Raw genomic sequence first — 15,806 nt, forward strand, 5'->3', positions numbered from 1 at the left:
TTTTTTGAGATAGAGTCTCGCTTTGTTGCCCAGGCTGGAGTACAGCGGTACAATCTCAGCTCACCGCAATCTCTGCTTTCTGGGTTCCATTGATTCTCCTGCCTCAGCCTCCCTGGTAGCTGGGATTACAGGCGCCCACCACCACGCCTGGCTAATTTTTTGTATTTTTAGTAGAGATGGTGTTTCACCATGTTGGCTAGGCTGGTCTCGAACTCCTGACCTCAGGTGATCCACCTGCCTTGGCCTCCCAAAGTGCTGGGATTACAGGCGTGAGCCACCGCACCCAGCCAAAAATTCTTGACATATGCACTCATAACTCCTTGAAAGAAAATACCAGTGAAGTGCTTGAAAGGGAACTGGGCCCCAAAGGGTATTTGAATCACTAAGACTTGGGCTAGATTTGACTGGTTAGATTTGATCTATAATATTCTAGTTCGAGGCCGGGTGCAGTGGCTCACGCCTGTAATCCCAGCACTTTGGGAGGCTGAGACAGGCGGATCACAAGGTCAGATCGAGACCATCCTGGCTAACACAGTGAAACCCCTTCTCTACTAAAAATACAAAAAACTATCCGGGTGTGGTGGTGGGCGCCTGTAGTCCCAGCTACTCGGGAGGCTGAGGCAGGAGAATGGCGTGAACCTGGGAGGCGGAGTTTGTAGTGAGCTGAGATGGAGCCACTGCATTCCAGCCTGGGCGACAGAGCAAAACTCCGTCTCAAAAAAAACAAAAAACAAAAAACAAAAAACTAGTTCGAATCTGGTTAGAGCAACTTTATTGCTAGATTTTGACATCCTCCTAGCAAAAAAGGTGCCAAACCATTGTCATACGTTTTGTGGATAAATTTGCATATTTTATTATTATCTTTTTTTGAGACAGAGTCTTGTTCTGTTGCCCAAGCTGGAATGTAGTGGCACGATCTCAGCTCACTGAAACCTCTGCCTCCCAGGTTCAAGCGATTCTCCTGCCTCAGCCTCCTGAGTAGCTGGAATTACAGGCCCACGCCACCATGCCTGACTAATTTTTGTATTTTTAGTAGAGACGGAGTTTCACCACATTGGTCAGGCTGGTCTCGAACTCCTGACCTTGTGATCTGCCCACCTTGGCCTCCCAAAGTGTTGGGATTACAGGCGTGAGCCACCACTCCTGGCCAAATTAGCAGATTTTACATCCTTTCACTGATCCAAGCTGGGAAAAAAGACTTCACTGATACTGCAGAAGAGGTGGAAGAAAGTAACATTTGAACTGAGAAGCACTAAGAAAGCTACCCTGAACCCAAAACTACTGAAAACCTAGTTAGATATATTTTGGGGAAAAAAAGGAGATCTAAGTCCATCCTATAATAAATTTATATGAAATATATATATGAACATTTTGTATTTTTTTCTTCCAAAAGGGAAAGCACGCATGCGCGCACACACACACACACACGTGCATGCTGAGATATTTAGTTCTCTGCACGTATACACTTTTTTTTTTTTGAGACGGAGTCTAGCTCTGTTGTCCAGGCTGCAGTGTAGTGGCGCAATCTCTGCTCACTGCAAGCTCCACCTCCCAGGTTCATGCCATTCTCCTGCCTCAGCCTCCCGAGTAGCTGGGACTACAGGCGCCTGCCACCAGGCCTGGTTAATTTTTTATATTTTTACTAGAGACAGGGTTTCACTGTGTTAGCCAGGATGGTCTCAATCTCCTGACCTCGTGATCCGCCCTCCTCGGCCCCTCAAAGTGCTGGCGTTACAGGTGTGAGCCACTGCGCCCAGCCTGCACATACACACTTATAGTGGTGCGTGCTTACAGAAATATCTTTTGTTTTTGTTTCTGAGACAGAGTCTCGCTCTTGTTACCCAGGCTCAAGTGCAATGGCGCCATCTCAGCTCACTGTGACCTTTGCCTCCCGGGTTCAAGTGATTCTCTTGCCTCAACCTTCCAAGTAGCTGGTATTACAAGCGTCCACCACTACACCCAGCTAATTTTTTGTATTTTTAGTAGAGATGGGGTTTCACCATGTTGGCCAGGCTGGTCTCTAACTCCTGACCTCAAGTGATCTGCCCGCCTCAGCCTCCCAAAGTGCTGGGATGACAGGCATGAGCCACCATGCCAGGCCAGAAATACCTTTTGTAATGAAGGTACATACCTTAAATATTACACTTGAAGGATGAATGATGTTAAGAAGCAGAGGTAGCTCAGTTCTTGTTTTTATTTGCATGTCCTTCCAATTAATTGTTTGTGATATTTCACATTTATAGCACAATCAGATTACCAGGATTTTGATTTAACATTCATATTCATTCCTTCTATGCAAACGTCTTAAAAATCTGTTGATTAAAAATTTTTCTATAAATCCACCTAGAGCAGAAGAGGTAGGTCTGTGCTAAGTACATTTGGGTTCTTTTTTTTTTTTTGAGACGGAGTCTCACTCTGTTGCCCAGGCTGGAGTGCAGTGGCATGATCTCGGCTCACTGCAGCCTCTGCCTCCCACGTTCAACAGATTCTCCCGCCTCAGCCTCCCAAGTAACTGGGATTACAGGCATGCGCCACCACACCCAGATAATTTTGTATTTTTAGTAGAGATGGGGTTTCACCATGTTGTCCAGGCTGGTCTCAAACTCCTGACCTCAGGTGATCCACCCACCTTGGCCTCCCAAAGTGCTGGGATTACAGGAGCGAGCCACCGCACCTGGCTTGCTAAGTACATTTTTTATTTATTTTATTATTATAATTTTTGAGACGGAGTCTCACTTTTCCACTCAGGCTGGAGTGCAGGGGTGTAATATAGGCTCACTGCAACCTCCACCTCCCAGCTTCAAGCAATTCTCTGCCCCCTCCTCCCAAGTAGCCGGGTTTACAGGTGCCCGCCTGTAAGCCAGGTGTGAGCCGCCGTGCCTGGCACTAAGTACGTTTTATAACAGCTTTGCAGAAGGGAAGGTGGCTTTGGATGTGTTCCTGGAAATATTTGTGTGGTTACTGAACTGAGGACTTATGCATTTTTTTATGTTTATGGTTTCTGTGAATTTCCTAATATGCCTTGGCTCCCTGCCAAATGATTTAAAAGTCTGAGTAAAAGTCCTGAGGGGTTGTGACCCTCCATCCTGCCCGTCAGGAACAGTTTTTTCCAAGGCAGTCACTCCCAGGGGGACTAGGGAGCATGGCTCACAATCTCTGGGGATGGGGTGTGTGTGTGTGTGCAAGTACCCCTTCCCACCCCAAAGATTACTGCTGGAAAGATTACTCCATTCATCATGGAAAGTATAATAACTGCTATGCTGGGCACGGTGGCTCACACCTATAATCCCAGCACTTCGAGAGGCCGAGATGGGCAGATTGCTTAAGCCCAGCAGTTTGAGACCAGCCTGGGCAACATGGCAAAACCCTGTCACTACCAAAAAATACAAAAATTAGCCAGGCGTGGTGGTGTGCATGCCTGTAGTCCCAGCCACTCGGAAGGCTGAGGTGGGAGGACTCCTTGAGCTCCGGGAGGCTGAGGTTGCAGTGAGCTGTGATCTTGCCACTGAACTCTATGCGAGAAAAAAAAAAGGATCTGCTATTTATTGAGCAGTCTCTGTGCCAGGTGGCTTATGTATGTTATTTAATCATCACTGTGCCAGGGGGAACATTATCCACATTTAAAGATGACCTCAAGGCTCTGAAAGATACTTGCTTAGGGCCACCCAGATGGGTAAGGAGGACTTGCCTTCATGCTTCCTAGACTCCAAAGCCCCTCTTTCCACAACTGCGCCACCTACTCATAGCATCTTAAATGTTCACCTGGTATTTATTTGGGAGAGCTTAAATGAGTCAATATATTTATCACAATACAAAGTACCTTTTTCCTTTGGGGGGAACGTGTGTGTGTGTGTGTGTGTGTGTGTGTATTTTTTTTTTTTTTTTTGAGATGGAGTTTTGCTCTGTCACCCAGGCTGGAGTGCAGTGGCACAATCTTGGCTCACCGCAACCTCCACCTCCCGGATTCAAGCATTTCTCCTGCCTCAGCCTCCAAGTAGCTGGGACTACAAGCATCTGCCACCACGCCCAGCTAACTTTTGTATTTTTAGTAGAGATGGGGTTTCACCATGTTGGCCAGACTGGTCTTGAACACCTGACCTTAAGTGATCTGCCCACCTCGGCCTCCCAAATTGCTGGGATTATAGGCGTGAGCCACCGCACCCAGCCAGTGAATATATTTTTAAAAAGCGGACACTTTTGCTATGTGTGCATGCCAGCTCCTGCTGAGAATCTCAAATAACTTTGTATATAAGGCTGAACTACTACTGCTATTGCTGCTTATGGGTAGAAGCTGGTATCCAGAGACCTCACGGGCCAAGGAAAAGTAACTCCCAATTTTTTGGATGGGTGCTAGGAGATGGGTTATTTTACTGAGACACTTAATTTGGTACCCACCTGAAAGGAAAACCAAGGCAACCTGAAATAATCCTATTATACTGACTCTTAATACAGCCGAGAAAACGTACAACATGCAGAGGGGTGGAGGATTCAAGGCGAACAAGAAGGCTGAAATTGCAAACTAATATACTTCAGAAAAACCAAAAGCATAGGAAAGAACAGCCCTTGTTTGCTTTTTCTTTCTCTTTTTTTTTTTTTTTTAATTAAAAAGTCTGTGGCACAAGCCTGCAGTCCCAGCTACTTGGGAGGTTGAGGTGGGAGGATTGCTTGAGCCCAGGAGATTGAGCCTGCAGTGAGCTGTGATTGTGCCACTGCACTCCAGCCTGGGCAACTGAGAGAGGCCCTATTTTTAAAAAAAAAAAAAAAAAAAAAGAAGAAAAAAAGACCAGGTGTCCGGTCATAACTTTATCTTCCTTTTTTTCCCCCTCCCCCCAAAAAATACACAAAAATATATCTTTTATATATATACAAATACATTTGTGTGTATATACATATGTATATACACAATACACACACAAATATATATACGTATATATATTTTTTGAGACAAAGTCTTGCTCTGTCACCCAGGCTGGAGTGCAGTGGGTCGATCTCGGCTCACTGCAAACTCTGCCTCCTGGGTTCAAGCAATTCTGTCACCTCAGCCTCCTAAGTAGCTGGAATTACAGGCGCCCACTACCACGTGCAGCTAATTTTTGTATTTATAGTAGAGACGGCGTTTCACCATCTTTCCCAGGCTGGTCTTGAACCCCTGACCTCAAGTGGTTCACCTGCCTCGGCTTCCCAAAGTGCTGAGATTACAGGTATAAGCCACCCCGCCTAACCCCATCTGTATTTTTTATGGCATTCACTACGATACCTGGTGACTACATCATAACTCCCATTAATGAATCTAGATTTACTTGTATTGATATTAATGCATCTATGATTTACTTACATTGTTTGTTGTCTGTTTCACTCTCCTGGAATGTAAACTTCATTAGGATAGTGATCTTTGTTCTGTACTGACACATCTCATGAATTTAGAATAGTATCTGGCACAGAGTAAGTGCTCCGTCAGTATTTCTGGAGAGAAGAAGAGGTCACTCCTAGGTGGCTCCACAGACTCTTCTGCCTACCCTGGCCACCCCTAGAATCACTGATGCACAGAGCCTGTCTCCTTGACCTGACTGTAGGCTGGTTGAGGGCAGGAATCCTGTCTTATCCAACTTTGTACCCTCAGGTGACTTGCACAAGGCATGGGGCACATAATAGGTCCTTAGAGAGTGTACCTGTCAGTGTAATATCCAATGAAGAAACTGAAAATTTCTCTCGCTAGAGTGGAAGCCTGAGGAATGACTCAGTCTATTTTCCTTAGCACATTAGCGCCCAGTGCGACCAGGGGTGGGGGAATCGGGAGGGCCATCACCTCAACAAGGGCTAGAGATGGGGATCCCAGGAAGCAGGCCCACCCATACGCAGACGTCCTTTACTCTCTGTGGTAGGCAGAATAATGGTTCCCCAAAGATGTCCAAATGCTAACCCCAGTAGCCTGTTACCCAGCAAAAGGGAGTTTGCTGTTGTGATTAAGTTACAATCTCGAGATGAAGAGACCATCTTGGGTTATCCAGGTGGACCCAATGCAATCACAAGAGCTTTTTTTTTTTTTTTTTTTTGAGATGGAGTCTCATTCTGTTGCCCAGGCTGGAGTGCAGTGGCATGAGCACCTCAGCCTTCCAAGTAGCTGGGATTACAGGAACCTGCCACAACACCGGGCTAATTTTTGTATTTTTAGTACAGACGTGGTTCTGCCATGTTGGCCAGGCAGGTCTTACCTGGCCTCAGCCATCTGCCCACCTCACCCTCCCAAAGTGTTGGGATTACAGGTGTGACCCACCGCATCAGGCTTTTTTCTTTTCTACAAGCACCACTGCATTAGGATATCTCCTACTCACGCTTCTAATCAGATCTTAGCTTCAGGCTTGCTTGAGACGTCCACTCCAGAAGTATTTCAGGGGTGCTACCTACCATCAAGGGGATGAGAACATAGGACAAAAGAAACTGGTTTGGGCCAGGTGTGGTGGCTCATGCCTGTAATGCCAATACTTTGGGAGGCTGAGGGGGGTGGATCACCTAAGGTCAGGAGTTCAAGACCAGCCTGACCAACATGGAGGAACCCCCGTCTCTACTAAAAATACAAAAATCAGCCGGGCGTGGTGGTGCACGCCTATAATCCAAGCTACTTGGGAGGCTGAGACAGGAGAGTCGCTTCAACCTGGGAGGCAGAGGTTGCAGTGAGCCAAGATTGTGTCATTGCACTCCAGCCTGGGCAACAAGAGCGAAACTCTGTCTCAAAAAGCAAAAACAAAAGAAAACAAAAAAAGAAGCAGGGTCTCTGCTCTCCTGTAGGGCTGGAGGCAGACCACAAACAAGCACCCAAATGCCTGAGACAGGAACAGCACTGGGTGGTCACAGGAGGATGGAAAAACCCAAACAATAGCTGAAACAGGAACTAGGCAAAGAAACCACAGGATAACAGAAAACCTAAGAGAGAGAAGATGGCCAAAACTCTGGCCAGGGTGACATGTCCATGCTTCTTCCAGCAAACCCAAATAAGGGAGAGAGGGGGCAGTAATTGAGGTGGAGGTCCCTGAAATCCCCTCCCTTTCCAGAATGCCTAATGATAATTCCATCCTGTAACTAAAAGAAACACCCATAAAATTAGGAACCCAAACTCCACTGTGCGAGCCTTATTCTTACGGGCACGCCCGCACTTCTCTCTTAAATGTGTATGTTCGCTTCGCAGTAAAAGCTTCTTGCAGCTGGGTGCAGTGTCTTACATCTGTAATCTCAGCACTTTGGGAGGTCACGGTGGGAGGATTGCTTGAGGCCAGGAGTTTGGGACCAGCCTGGACAACATGGCAAAACCCTGTCTCTACAAAAAAAAAAAAAAAAACACAAAAAACAGAAACAAGCCGTTGTGGTATGTGCCTGTAGTCTCAGCTGCTCAGGAAGCTGAGGTGGCAGGAATCACCTGAGCACGGAGATCAAGACTGCAGGGAGCCATGATTGCGCCTCTGTACTCTAGCCTGGGTGACAGACTGAGATCCTGTCTCAAAAAAACAAAAACAACAACAAAAAACCTTGCCCTTTGCTTCATTCAACTCATTCTTGAATTCTTTCTCTCCATGGTGTCAAGAACGTGGAAACCGGCTGGGGCTGGGGTCTCACCAGTATGCAGAGACCTCCTGAGCCTTCTGGCAACAGGACCAGACGAGGTCATTTCAGATCATGATGACTGCGTGGAAGATCAGATAGGGTGCTGTGTTAGTGAGCAACTTTTAGATGGGCTGTCAGTGAAGGCCTCTCCAAGAGAGGCTGTTGGAGCTGAGGCCTGAATGATGAGCAGCCTCTGGTCACGAGAATAATCCACCCCTTTCTTTTTCTTATTTTGTTTTGAGACGGAGTCTTGTTCTGTCACCCAGGCTGGAGTACAGTGGCGCGATCTCGACTCACCGCAACCTCCGCCTCCCAGGTTCAAGCGATTCTTCTGCCTCAGCCTCCCCAGTAGCTGGGATTACAGGCGCCTGCTTCCATGACCGGCTAATTTTTGTATTTTTAGTAGAGACAGGGTTTCACCATGTTGGCCAGGCTGGTCTTGAACTTCTGACCTCGTGATCCCCTTGCCTCGGCCTCCCAAAGTGCTGGGATTATAGATGTGAGCCACTGCGCAGGGCATAATCCACCACTTTCTTAGAGAAGCTTCCCTAAAACCACAGCCCATCAGCTCTCCAATATCCGTTGCAGCACTTACCTGGTGTTACGGACTGAAACGCTCCGCACTCCCCACATCCCCATACCGGGGATGTTGAAGCTCTAACCCTAATATGACTATTCGAATGGGCCTTTTAGGCAGTCACTGGGGTTAAATGAAGTCATAGGGTCCCTGACTTTTTTTTTTTTTTTTTTGATACAGAGTCTCTTTCTCGCCCAGGATGGAGTGCAATGGCACGATCTCAGCTCACTGCAACCTCCGCCTCCCACGTTCAAGTGATTCTTCTGCCTCAGCCTCCCGAGTAGCTGGGATTACATGTGCACGCCGCCATGCCCGGCTAATTTTTTGTATTTTAGTAGAGACGGAGTTTCATTGTGTTGCCCAGGCTGGTCTCCAAGTCCTGAGCTCAGGCAATTTATCTGCCTCGGCTTCCCAAAGTGCTAGAATTACAGGCGTGAGCCACCGCGCCTGGCCTAATACGACTACTTGAATACGGCCTTTTAGGTAGTCATTGGGGTTAAATGAAGTCATAGGGTCGGGCCCTAATCTAGTAAAACTGTTGTTCTTGTAAGAAAAAGGAAGACACACCAGGGATTCCTGCTCACAGAGAAAAGGTCATAGGAGGACACAGTGAGAAGGCAGCTGTTTACAAGCCGGGGAGAGAGGCCTCACCAGAAACCAGCCCTGCTGGCACCCAGACCTTAGACTTGCAGCCTCTAAAACTGTGAGAAAATCAATTCCTGTTGTCTAAGCTGCCTGGTCTGGGGTATTTTGTCATGGCAGCCTGAGCTAATACTCTGGTTGTAAATCTACGTCACCCAGACCCCTGGAAGAGCTACCGTGGCTAGCTTCCCCACTTCCCCTCTTGTCCCTCCTACAGTCCAATCTCTGCACAGTAGCAGGAGAGAACTTTCTAAAATATAAATGAGACCTTGGAACTCCCAATTCAGACTCAATGAATGACCCCCATCCACACAAAACCCCAAATTCCACATGGCGGCCCCTCTGTGTCACTGATCTTTCTCCCCTCTGGCACACATCAGCTATGCAGGCCTTTCCTGTTATCCAGACACCGAGCTCCAGCTTCAGGGCTTTTGCACTCATTTTCCCTCTGCCTGCGGCACACTTCCCCCATGATTGCACGGCTGTCACCTCCTCAGAGGCTTTCCCAAAACCTCCTGTCACATCCTCCTGCTTAAATTTCTTTGGTCTTCACCGACGAAAATGGTCTTCTCTGGGCGCTTGTCGGTCCTTCTCTCCGCCCTCCATCCCATGGGGCAGGGACCCTGCCTCGCCCAGTGCTGAGCTGAGCATTTTACAAGAAGCCGTGCCCGCAGCGGGGCACCTGGCCGTAAAATGCAGGTGGACGAGGCGGCATTTGGGCTGGGCCCTGAAGGACAGGGATCTAGGCCTTCCAAGAGCCGGCAGATGGAACTGGAGGGAGGCTGTCTTTGGATCCCCGGCTGCCGTGGGGCTCCGCGCCCCCGTTCCTCAGGTGTAGGAATGAGGACAATCACCGTTCTGAAGAGGCAGAGTTACTCTTCGCAGAGTAGGGCGCCCCGGTTGAGGGCTCGTCAAGCTAAGCAGGCTCCAGGGTGGGCTTCCCGATGCCGACTCTAGCTCCTCTCCCCGCTGGACGCTGTTCTACCTCCTAGCGCTTCTGCTCAGGCCGCGGCCCAGGCGAGGCCCCAGAAAACCCAGGTGCTGGTTAATCTGTCTTGAGTCCAAGCGCGTCCAGTGCGCAACGTGGCCTTCCCATTGGCTCACCCAGTGGGCGGTGCGTCGACGCCGGGGCTCCGGATTGAACGGCGCGCCCAGGTCCCTGCCCCCAGTCAGACGTGGCGCCACCGCCCCCAGCCCGTAGCTCCGGGGCAGCCAATGGCGGCGTCTCCCGGGCGGCAAGCGCGGCCTCCCGCCGCTAGAGGGCGCCGCCGGGGGCGCAGCCGAGCCGCCGCCGCCGCCGCCGCCGCTGCCGCTAACCGAGGGAGAGCTGAGAGGGAGCACCCAGGCCCCGCCGCCGCCGCCTCCGCCGCCCGCCAGCCGCCGCCCGCCTCCGCCTGCCTTCCGCCGCCGGCCGGCGCGTAGTCCCCACAGGTAGGGGTAGGGGGCCGCCGCCGGTGTGAAGGAAACGGGCGCGCCCGCGCCCCCGCCCCCGCGCGCGCGCGCGCGTCGCCGCCTCGTGCTCGCGCGCGGCCGTTAACGGACGGCGGGCGGGCGGGCGGGGCGGGGGATGGGCGGCGGGGTCCGGGGCTCGCGGACTCGAGAGGACCCTGAGAGGAGTGGGACTGGGGCCTGTGCGCGCGGAGGGACGGGTGGGCGCGCTGTCCCCTTCCCCCACCGAGAATAACGTGACCCACTTCTGCCTGCCATCCCTCGGCAAAATGTCTCCTTTTTGGTGATTTCACTAAAAAAAAATTTTTTTTTCGTTATTTCTGCCTGCTCTGGTGATCGCGGGGACCCCGATTCAGCGTCTTGGGCTTGGGGGCGGGAAGGATACCGGCGGAGAGCTTGGCGCATTAATTTGGGGCTCATCCCTCTATTTTACCCCCCTTTCTCATTTTTTTATTTTTCCGCGCGGGGTGCAGCCCTGGGCCGGGCGGGGAGAGGCCTTGGGGTCCGCGGAGGCGGGGGGGCCGCCCGGGAAGACCGGGACCGGGACCTGTCAGTTCCCATTAGCGGGGCTTCCGGTCAGGCCTGGGCAGCGCAGGGGTGGGGCCGCCTGAGGCCCGGCCGGGGCCTCCGAGGTCGCGCCTGAGTCGGCACTGGATGGATTTGCCAGGAGTTGGGTATTTTCCTGTCCCCACCTGTCTAGGGATGAAAAGGAGTTGCCCGTGTTCGGTATTGAGCCACGAGGGACCTTACCATGCCCAGTACGGTGGCCACTGACCCCCAGCCGCTTGGGACGATGGAGCCCACGAAATGGGGCCAGTTTGAGTTGTGGTCCCAGCTGTGAAACGTACATCTGATTTTAAAGACTTAGGATGAGAAAGAACGTAAAAGATGTCATTGGTAATCTTTTATACTTAAATGCATGTTGAGATGGTCATGTTTGGGACAAATTGGATTAACGAAAGTAGATCATTAAAATTAATCTTGGCAGGATGCAGTGGCTCATGCCTGTCATCCCAAAACTTCGGGAGGCTGAGGCAGGAGGATCGTTTGAGTGCAGGAGTTCAAGACCAGCCTGGGCAACATAGTGAGACCCCTGTCTCTACAAAAAATACAAAAAATTAACCGGGCGTGGTGGCGCACGCCTGTAGTCAGCTACTCGGGAAGCTAAGGTGGGAGAATCTGCTACTCTGGAGGCTGGGGCGGGAGAATCCCTTGAGCCCAGAAGATTGAGGCTTCGGTGAGATGAGATTGTGCCTTTGTGCTCTAGCCTTGGACAGTGTCTCAAAACAAACAAATAAAAAAACAAAAGTTAATCTCACTGCTTTTCTTTTTCCCTCTTTTTAGTGTGGCTATTTGGAAATTTAAAATGACATATATGGGCCGGGCGGGGTGGCTCACGTCTGTAATCCCAGCACTTTGGAAGGCCGAGGTGTGTGGATCACCTGAGGTCAGTAATTCGAGACCAGCCTGGCCAACATGGTGAAACCCCGTCTCTAGTAAAAATACAAAAATTAGCCAGGCATGGTGGCAGGCGCCTGTAATCCCAGCTACTGGGGAGGCTGAAGCAGGAGAATCGCTTGAACCAGGAGGCAGAGGTTGCAGTGAGCTGAGATTGCGCCACTGCACTCCTCCCTGGGCAACAGAGCGAGACTCCCTCTCTACATACATGCATGCATACATACATACATACAATGACACGTATGGCTCATTTTGTATAATATATTTTGTATAATATTTCGACTAGACAGTGCTCAGCTGGGGCATCTGAATGGGTGGTGGCCCTGAGAACACGTGTCTATCTGCTTATCTTTCCTGCTTCTCTGATGGCATGTGGCCTCCTTCCCTTAAGGCTCTCAAAGAATCCACTACCTCTTCCTTCTCATCCTGAGCCAAACTATTGAACTGAATTGCACAATGGGGTCTTGTCCTAATTTGCAGAATAATTCCAGTTAATGGACAGTATTTTCCCTGTTGAAAAATTTTCGCTATCCGCTGTATGCTGGAGGCTACAAATAGTTGTATGAGGTTTGGCTCAGAATGAGATCATGAGTTATTGAGGCTGAATAGTATCAATATTTGTGCGTGTGTGTGTTTGTGTGTGTCCATGTGTTTATTCTGCAAAGAGCCCATTGATTTTCTGCCATCCAAATTAAGTGGAGAATTCCTGCCTTTCTTCATGTTACTGTGACTTTTGGTTGGGGGTTTTACACAGACCTGCACCTTCTTCCCTTCCCATTCCCCAGATTCTGTCAGTTTTTGCAAATAAGAATGGTGGTTTGTCAGCCACGTTCCACAATTCTTAATTTTGACTGATTTTAAAACCTGCCAATTGGGGTGGGTTAAATTGTCATTGTAAGTGGAAGAGAATCAATTATAGAAACTCTCAACTCTAGGGATGGTGAGAGTGACTGTTGGAAGGTTTTGAGCATTTCAGTAAAGGAAGAAAGAAACAAAAGATGTCTGTATCCTGTTGCCACAGATACCCTAGAAAGGGCTTTCTAGAGACAGTATGATGTGAGCAAACTTTTGTCTTCTAGATAACGTCTTGAAGTTTTTTTTTTTCTAGTGAAAATATTTTTCTCCAGAATCTTTATGAAAATTACTTAAAGTGTGAGATGTTGGCAAATCAAGAAGAAATTTTACATAATTTTTAAGGAGGAGAGAAGTATTAAAGTATTAATCCGGAAGTTTAAAAATTACTGCTAGTGATAACATGTTTTAATTTACATGTACACAAAAGGCATATTAAATGAGGTGATTTTTGTTTATGTAAAGCAACAAGGTTACTTTTTCACAAATAGCGGGAAGCTTTATGTTTTCTGAAAAGGCCTGAATATGGAGCAGGACATTAATCTGGCACATTTGGTAAGAAGGTGAGAGTGTGTTGGGGTTAGGTGTCAGCACTTGGTTGGGAAGACTTCATCGGCTGGCGATCTTGGGCACATCGTGGTGGTATGAGTGTTCCCAGGCAAATCATTTATCATGAAGGTTTTACATGAAATACTGTTGAGTTCTTCCATACAGAGGTCATAGATAAGACGAGACGTTCCTGGGAACCACCACTTAGCAGGGCTTGGGTGCCGAGGGAGGCTCTTGGCAGGCGGAGCCTCTTCGCAGAGGGAGGCTCTTCAGGCTCTTCACAGACTTTGTATCTTACTGAATCTGAAATCTGACAGCAATTTCAAAGTGAATAGTTCCTGTAGGGGGAAGAACTCCAGCCAAAATGTAACATTACCTTCCTGCTGTTGTTTGGCATATCGTCTCTCATGAAGTTTTCCTTTTCAGTAAAAGGGAGAAACTGTTTCATAAAGTATCCAGTAGGAGCTTCAACATCTTTAATGTCTTATCTGGGTTTGCAGTCTCCTGAGGCTTGCCTTGTGCCCCAGGTGCTTTTGTAAGTGTTGCAAGAGCCAGTTGATATACTGTTGCCAAACAAGGATGACAATAATGATACTTTAACTACTTTGCAGTTTTTGTTTTAAAGCTATTAATATTACACAGACAGGCTTCAGTCTAGGGATAGAATTGAACATGGACTGGAATGTATCATTTTTCCTCCCCCCCCACCCCCTTTTTATTTGGAGACAGGATCTTGCTCTGACACCCAGGTTGGAGAATAGTGGCATAGTCATAGTTTGCTGTGACCTCAAAGTCCTGGCCTCAAGCAGTCCTTCTGCCTCAGTCTCCCGAGTAGCTGGCACTACAGGTGTACACCACCATGCCCATTTAATTTTTTAAACATGTTTATAGAGATGGCGTCACCTGTGTTGCCCAGCCTGGTCTCAAACTCCGGGCCTGTAGCGATCCTCCCACCTCAGCCTCCCAAAATGTTGGGATTACAGACAGGCATGAGCCACTGCACCCAGCCTGTAATTTCTCACTTGAAATGTAGGGATCCCTTTTTAGGCAAAAGTACAAATGCTGTGCTAGGTGACCTCTGCACTGCATTCACTGGGACACTTTGGTCCTGTGTTAGTACATCTTGTAAGTAAGGCTGTTTTAATATTATCTGTATTTAAATACATTATGTTCTGGGTGGAGCATATACCCTTGAAAGATTTTCCCTGGAGTGATGTCCTGACTCCTGGCCTACTGCGTTCCTATGAAAGCCCTCTGCTTTGTCTGAGTTGCATTAAATGACGTCTGTTGAGCATATCTTTTTGTGTACACATGTGCACACGCATGCGTGTGTTTCTTTCATTTCTCCTGAATGGCTTTAAAGTGCCCACCTGTTCATCAGAGCCATATTTGTCTTTCAGAGCCCAGCCCAGGGCCACCCTAGACAGATGCTCACTCCCTTCCAGGCGTCTTTGGCACATAATATGTAGAAGAGCCAGGTGGATAGGCACTCAGGCTTGGAGCCAGGCTGTCTGCCTTTGAAATCGAGCTGTGCTACTTCCTAGCTGTAATCCTGGGCCAGCTGCGTCACTTATCTGTATTTCAGTTTCTTTATAGTACCTGTCACTTAAGGTTAGCAGGAGGATTAAATGACTTAATACGTATAAAGCATGTAGAACAGTGCCTGGCATCCAGTAAGAGCTACTATTTCTGTCTCAGTATGTTGCAGTCACATTTCCCTTACCTTGATGTCTTCTGTTAATGAGAACTAGTTTCTAAAGTTACCATGTAAGGTCAAAAGCTCATGGATGTGGATTTATTTGTCTAGTTACCAACATTGTGCTAAACTTTGGGATAATGAGTTTAACCTACGAGGCACTGAGTAAATAGTAAGGGAATTCTGAAGATCCAGGATACCTTGAGATCTTACATAACTTCAAGATTAGTAGCAAATTTTAAATCAGCTGATTCCCAGAGAGATGATATTCCAGTTTGTAGGAGTTCAGTTAATGTAATGAAATTCCTATTTAATTGAGTTTCTTGCTTTAAAATGAACTGTTCAAAGTGTCTCTCCTTGGGCCAGGCATGGGTCACGCCTGTAATCCCAATACTTTGGGAGGCTAAGGTGGGTGCATTGCTTGAGCCCGCAAGTTTGAGAACAGCCTGGGCAATATAGTGGGACTCTGTCTCTACAAAAAATACAAAAATTATTCAGGTATAGTGGCATGTGCTTGTAGTCCCAGCTACTTGGGAGGCTGAGGTGGGAAGATTGAGCTCAGGAGGTTGAGGCTGCAGTGAGCTATGATTGTGCCACTGTACTGCAGCCTAGGCAACACAGGGAGACACTGTCTCAAAGACGAAACAAAAAAACAAAGTGCCTTCTTCCCTGGAATTCTTTTTTATTTAGGAGGAGAGGGGATCAGTGAAACTTGTCATTGTATATCTTGAGGAGTCCCTTATGGTTTCAGGTTTTTTTCCATCGCTATCTCCAGCCAGTTCCCACTATATTACTTCACTTCCCACCTTGTTCCCCCAAAGGGTTGGAGGCCGAGCCCCACTATAGCCAGCTCTGTTTGCATGCAGTCATTTCCTACTGGGCGCCCTCCTTCTTCATGCTTGCTTCTTGTGAACGGTTTTACCAGCTTCTATCTCCTGGGCCTCTGAACTTTGTATGAGGCATTCTTTTTACGCTGGGTTGCTTACT

The 15,806-nt window shown here is 48.4% G+C and overlaps 1 protein-coding gene across 1 annotated transcript in view; it reads left to right on the top strand.

Moving 5' to 3' along the window:
* The first annotated feature begins 10,114 nt into the window (after nucleotides 1–10,114).
* The window catches only part of ZC3H7A (zinc finger CCCH-type containing 7A), a 45,953-nt gene continuing 40,261 nt past the window's right edge, over nucleotides 10,115–15,806 (top strand). Inside the window, exon 1 of the mRNA XM_030798258.1 lies at nucleotides 10,115–10,246. The gene's annotated coding sequence lies outside the window, so the exon portion shown is untranslated. The remainder of the gene's footprint in view (nucleotides 10,247–15,806) is intronic.

This window comes from Nomascus leucogenys, chromosome 18, assembly GCF_006542625.1.
Source record: "Nomascus leucogenys isolate Asia chromosome 18, Asia_NLE_v1, whole genome shotgun sequence".
Taxonomy (NCBI): Eukaryota; Metazoa; Chordata; class Mammalia; order Primates; family Hylobatidae; genus Nomascus; species Nomascus leucogenys.